At 40.2% G+C, this 6,520-nt stretch overlaps 1 non-coding gene across 1 annotated transcript; it reads left to right on the top strand.

Moving 5' to 3' along the window:
• Positions 1–5,855: 5,855 nt before the first annotated feature.
• On the top strand, positions 5,856–5,957 carry LOC111824560. The gene has a single exon (XR_002827667.1). It is a non-coding gene; the product is annotated as a U6 spliceosomal RNA (small nuclear RNA).
• The last annotated feature ends 563 nt before the right edge of the window (positions 5,958–6,520 follow it).

Below are 6,520 nucleotides of genomic sequence, written 5' to 3'. Positions count from 1 at the left end.
CAGAATGTTAACAAAGATGGAAAACAGGAAAGAACTGCAAATGAGCTTAATAACTAAGACAAATGACAAAGTTCAAAAAGCGAATGAACCAATATGTACACATATAGAGGCTAACATCCTACCGAACATATTTGTGACAGCAGTTTCGGAGCTGTCCCAGGTGACTTCCTCACCATTGCACTATGAAAATCTAGACCAGCATTCCTTGACACTTTTCAGTTTAAGAAAAAAATACAAATAAATAAAATGAAAAATAAATAAAACTTTTTTAAAAGAAAGAAAAAACCTGTAAATTCCTTACTGGTTCAACTGCTTCTTTCATGATAAGGGCAGTTTATCATGTTGGAGTTAGAAAGAACTGGATTAGAATCCTGGCTCTGCTACTCAATTGCTGTGTGATCTTGGGAAAGTCACCTAAACTCTCTGAACTTCACCTTCTTCCTAATGATGTGAAGAGTAAGTGAAAGAATGCACCTGTGATACCCAGCAGAGTCTCTGATACATGTAAAAGCGGTGCATGGTGTTATTCTAAAGCTGTTAAGATAGAAAAGAAAACACTGGCGAGAGTCCAGTAAAGTAGAAAAAATACTATCTTATGTAGGGAACATGGAGTAGAAAATAAACTGAATATGACTCACTGAGGTATTGCTGTTTTATTAGATATGAGTTACTAGACTTCTGACGTATAAACATGCATCTTGTAGGGTTAAAATGATCTCTCCACTGATTAAATGGCGTGTTTGTATTGTAATGAGTTATCTCATTAAGACAGAATGGTAGAGAAGAAATGAGGCTCTAGAAGTTGGCCCAAATTTTAGTCTTGACTTTACCATGTAAGGACAAACTTTTAAGTTATGTAACTTCAATGCCCCAATTACCTCAAGAGGAAACACGCAGAGGGATAAAATCATTTCTAACGTAGCTTCAAGTTCGTTTTTCAAACGGCATGCATCGTGACACCCTGCTTGCTCTGGCCACATGCTGCTAAGATCTGTTTCTGCAGTTTTTAATGCAACAAAAACAATTTAAATAATGAAAACAAAAACACACTCGGAAAAGTTAAAGCATTGGGGAAAGGATGTTTGTCGCACAAAAGGCTGAATAATGATTTTAAATGTCAATCATATAAAGTGTAACCAGGAAAACAATGTTGAATAATTATTCTCCATTTTCATTACTTCAAAATTAAACTATTTAAATGTCTTCAAATGTTTGGATGCACATAAACTTGCTGTTATAAAAGGATTAAATAATGGAATAATTCATAGCCTCTTCATACTCAAACATTTTAAAATAATGCTAGATTTCTATCATTGTTAACTTATTAACTAATCTAAATGATTAAAAAACAAAATCACGTCATGTGTGTTTAACAGACACATGAATTACCTTTAGTTTTTTTTTCTTTAATCTCTTATGGAAATTTATTTAATGCAACCACTATTTTAATATCACCAATAAAATTTAAACAGATATATCTCAAACAGGGGTTATATAGAGTGGACATACTTTGATAGTCTACACAATGTAACATTTACATTAGAAAATGGAATCTCCTTTAGCTCACACTCCATATATTTAAATTTTGGGACAGGACTCCAAACTTAATTGGGCTGATTTTAGCATGGTAGACAGATGTTAAGATAACTACTAAAATGCCATTTAATAAATATCTTAACTTTCTCTTCTCCGTTTCATTGTGAGTCATTCGTTTCCTCATCTACATTCACGCTGTCCTGCTTAATAGTGCAGCATCAGTAAAACAGTAGTTAAGAGACATTTTTCCATTTATTAATAACATTTTCTCTAGATTATGGCCAAAGTTTTCAGAATGAACCCAAACCAACATCTCCTGGGCCCTCAGTTTTACTGAAAAAGCATCGTATATTCAAAAGTATGTATGTAAAGAAATGCATGTTTTGAATAAAATGAACACCCATGAATCCATCAAGCAGGTAAAAAGTTACATTATGAGTAATTCAGAAAGTCCCTGTGTTCCTCCACCCAACAACAGTCCTTGCTTTTCTTTATACATTTATCACAAATTTATGTCCATTATTATTTAAATTTGCAGGGGTTTGCCCATTATACAATTATAAAGTCTGAAATTTCTTTTTGGTGGCGCAATATTACATTTTTAAATTGATCCATGTTGATCTGAACACCTGTATTTCATTCATTTTTATTGCTCTAGAGTAATCAATCAACTGGATAACCATAAATTATAGTTCAATGTACTTAGTCTGATATTGTTTCAATTTTTTCTTATCAGTAACATGGCAACAAATATTATGTTTCCTTATGCAAAACTCATTAGGATATGTACCTGAGTGAAAACTCTAAATTATAGTGTATGCACATCTCCAAGTTTACTAAATTATTACCATTTTCCAGCATACATTTCTATCAGAATTGGGCAAAAATTCCTATTGCTCCACATTCTCACCAATAAATAGTATTGTTAATCTGTGAAATACTTCACTGTGCCTTTAATTTTTATTTCCCCAATTAATAATGGGGCTGATGTTTTCCTATTATAATGGTCCATTTGTACCTCCTCTTCTGTGAAATGTCTATTCATCTGTACCCATCATTTCTTCTGTCTGGTTATTTGTTATTCTCATGTTGGTCGACAAAATACTCTGTATATTCTGGATATTTCTAGGCCTTCAATTTTATGTTCTGGGGGGTTTTTTTGCTTGTTTTTAATTTTTTTGTTAATTCTCACTGGAGGATATTGATTTTTACAGAGAGTGGAAGGGAGGGAGGGTGAGAGAGAGAGAAACATTGATGTGAGAGAGACACATCAATTGGTTGCCTCCTGCACAAGCCCCAACTGGGGTCAGAATCAAACCTATAACCCAGGTACGTAACGTAGCCTTGACCGGTAATCAAACCAGCGACCCTTCGCTGCACAGACTGATGTTCTAACCGCTGTACACTGGCCAGAGCTCAATTTTATGTCTTAGTATGCAACAAACCAAATAATAAAACTGGGTTTTCCTTTTTGCTTTGTTGTCAATGTCAAGTCAGAGGGCGCAGGCTGGGCTAAGGGACCCCTCCTAGTGCACGAATTTTAATAAGTATCAAGAGAAAAGCTTCCTCACTTTTATTTTGAACACCTGACCCGGTTCCCCCACACCTAGAAGTGGAGGCGGCATAAGAAAGCAGCCGAGCTTGGGGTGCTTGAACACATCGATTCATAGCAGCCTTTGAAACCAAAGGCACAAATGACAGAGCATGTAGGCATGTGTGTGTACTGAGCTCACACAGACTAATCAGGCTGCGGTCATTCTCTTTCCTAACAGAGCTACATCCGTGCAGCCCTTTATGTATTTTCAATGGACTTTAGATACTCCATATGATGCTCAGGCAATTCTAAAGGGCGGAGGACACTTTAGAACTAAGAAAGTAAGGAGACGAAGGAACTTGCCCAAAACAGAGCAAGCTTGGCGGCAAGTCCAGGCCCCTATCCTTGGTCAGGGATGCTTCTCAACATCGCGCTGCCTTCCAAGGTAAGGAATAAAGGCTGCCAAGGCTGGGGGACGGCATCCTTTTAAAGGCTGACTCCTCCGTGTAGTCAGCTTGTACCTAATGCTTATAAAAGGATTATGTTGTACTCAGAAAGAATTCTGGTGTGAACGAGGTCCGTGACAGGTGCTAAAACAGAATTAGACGGCAGTCATCTGTGTGTCCCCCACACCATTCGTTCCCTACTGGGTCAAGACTTCCCTGCCCGGCTGGCGTGGTTCAGTGGTTGAGCATCGACCTATGAACCAGGAGGTCAGGGTTCGATTCCTGGTCAGGGCACATGCTCAGGCTGCGGGCTTGATCCCCAGTGTGGGGTGTGCAGGAGGCAGCCAATCCGTGATTCTCTCTCATCATTGATTTTTCTATCTCCTCTCCTCTTCCTCCCTCTCGGAAATCGGTGTGTGTGGGTGTGTGTGTGTGTGTGTGTGTGCGTGTGTAAAATAAAATAAAAACGTTTTTAAACCTAAACCCAAATCTCTTACCCTTCACAGAAAATTCACACAAAACATGGCTATGGTGGTGGGACTCATTGAATTATCTGATGACTAGGAATACTGGGTTAGATAAAAGGCACTTGGATTTGGCCCTGGTAGTCTATGTTCTCTAGCACTAACCCTGCAAAGTAGAGCACTCGCTCCTCTTCTCACTTTGCACGAAACACTCCTCACAGTCCAACCTCCACTCCTATGTCAGGCCCCACCTCTGGGCCACCTCAGCTCAGAAACTTCCCTGCTGCCCACCCCAGAGGGGCACTGCCCTCCTTTGGGCCGGACTCTCCCCCTGGCACTGAAGGACCCACCACTGGACTTCATGAGGTAAACATCTGCATTGGCCTCGGGTTGTTCACGTCCCTTTTCTCTCCAGTGGGAGCCTGAGTTGACATTTTTCAAGAAAGAGGATATTTTAGTCAGAAAATGCCTGTTAAGCATTTTATAAGTAATGCTGCCTGGTCAATAATTTAATTTAAACAAAATAAATAGTAGTGTAAAGTTCTTTATTAAGTACTGTAAATCAATATTTCTATGCCAAGAGAGTTGTGCTGGCAGAGAAAAACCTTTGCATTTTATTTTGCATCAACTTTGTCAACAATTATTTATAGTTTTTAATTATTTTTTCAGTAAAGCATGTGAATCTTTAAATTATGCATGAGTGTACTAACAAAAATTTATCCTTTACATAAAGTAGTAAATTATTACTGAAAAATGCAGTGTACCAAGTCTGCTATCCATCTATATAAAATTAAGCACTACTATAGGCACAAATATGAATACTTATTCTGCTAACATTAATTTCTTGAAACAGAAAGACTGTGCAGTCTTTAGAAAGTATAGAATTTTTAAAAGGCCAAATGAATTAGTTAACTGTCAAACTAGATACATCAATATTAATTAAGTCACTGGTCCAAAGAAGGAAAATCGGTTAAAATCAACCAACATTTATTGATCATCTACTTCCTTCAAAAATGTATCATGTACCTGAGATACAAGATGAACAAGATGCTGCCTCTGCCTGCAGGTGCTTCCATGATTATTTCATCATAATTTCAGAAAGTAAACGTGCCCTGGCCGGTGCGGCTCAGTTGGCTGGGCATCATCCCATGCATGGAGAGATCGTTGGTTCGATTCCTGGTCAGGGCACTTGGGCACATGCCGAGGTTGCAGGTCCTATCCCTGCCCCTGGTCGGGACCAGGTTGGGGTATGGGGGTGGGGGGTAACCAATCCATGTGTCCCCCTCCTTCCCTCCTACTCTCTCTAAAATCAATGGGAAAATATCCTCACTCCTTGGGCGAGGCGGGGGGGGGGAATTTTTTAAAGCTAACGTAAAGGGACATGTGATTCTGCAACAAGAAACGCAGTGTAGGAATTCTGCTTAACGGAAAGACAGAGAAGGAAGGAGGGAGGGAGGGAGGAAGCAAAAGCTAGAGAAAGACAGTTACTTTTGCAGGGAGAAGGGGGATGCATAGAAATGCAGGAGGGCTTCACAAAGGAGGCTCCTTGGACAGCTGCCGAAAGCATAGATAGGCTTCCTTCAAATGAAGGTTGTGCAAGAATGTTCCAGGAAGAGAGAAAACAGAGCAGATTCAAAGGCATTAGTCTTGCAGTAAAGTCAATGGGCTGCCTGTGCATATCCCCAGGGAAGTGTACTCACGGGTAAATGTGTAAATTAGTAAGCAAGGACAAAGATTTCACTTCTTGACCAAACTCTAGCCAGGTGCCTCTGAGCCCTCTTCTCCACTTTTTACAAACTTCTGTTTGTGAAAGTTACAAACTGAGCACAAATGATTTTGTCCGTCCTCTCCCCCTCACATTAAAAGACGTGAACAGTGCTCGCTCGGCAGCACATATACTAAAATTGGAACGATACAGAGATCAGCATGGCCCCTGTGCAAGGATGACATGAAATTTGTGAAGCGTTCCACATTTAAAAAAGACTTGAACAAACACTAACATAGAGTTTCTAGCAGCCCAAGGTCACATCCCTAGGATAACCCCAGACCCAGACCCCTGCAAGTGTCGGTCTGAGAAAGTTTGAGGCTGCCAAGAGAATTCAGCATTTGTTTAGCCAACACCTGATGACGGCCCGATTACCTTTTCTTAAACCATTTTCTAAAGAGCCTTACAATTGTGAGTCCTTTTCTGTCCCTTTGAGATATACCTGTACTTCCGACAACTCGAGTGTCTTTCTCAAGAACCGGAAATCATCCTTTGACATGCCCTCAGGAAGGGTGGGGCCTCTGTCCCCCCGTCTCCCAGGAGGATAAACCCTGCCTCTGTAACTGCCAGTTGGCCAACACAGCTGGCCTAGTCCCATTTACAGGGACCAACCCTTGGAAATTCACCTCCCTGACTCTACGGGGCCCCCGGCTCACCTCCTCCCTATGCCCTCACTCTCCCTTTAAAACTCCCAGTCACCTGTGTACAAATCAAATGGAGATCCGGTCACTCGGGACTCTCCTCCCTGATGCAAGAGTAGATTATAGGTTAAAAT

This window comes from Myotis lucifugus, unplaced genomic scaffold, assembly GCF_000147115.1.
Source record: "Myotis lucifugus unplaced genomic scaffold, Myoluc2.0 scaffold_2347, whole genome shotgun sequence".
Lineage (NCBI taxonomy): Eukaryota > Metazoa > Chordata > Mammalia > Chiroptera > Vespertilionidae > Myotis > Myotis lucifugus.
The sequence above is the reverse complement of the archived record's forward strand: the minus strand, read 5'-3'. Positions and strand labels throughout refer to the sequence as shown.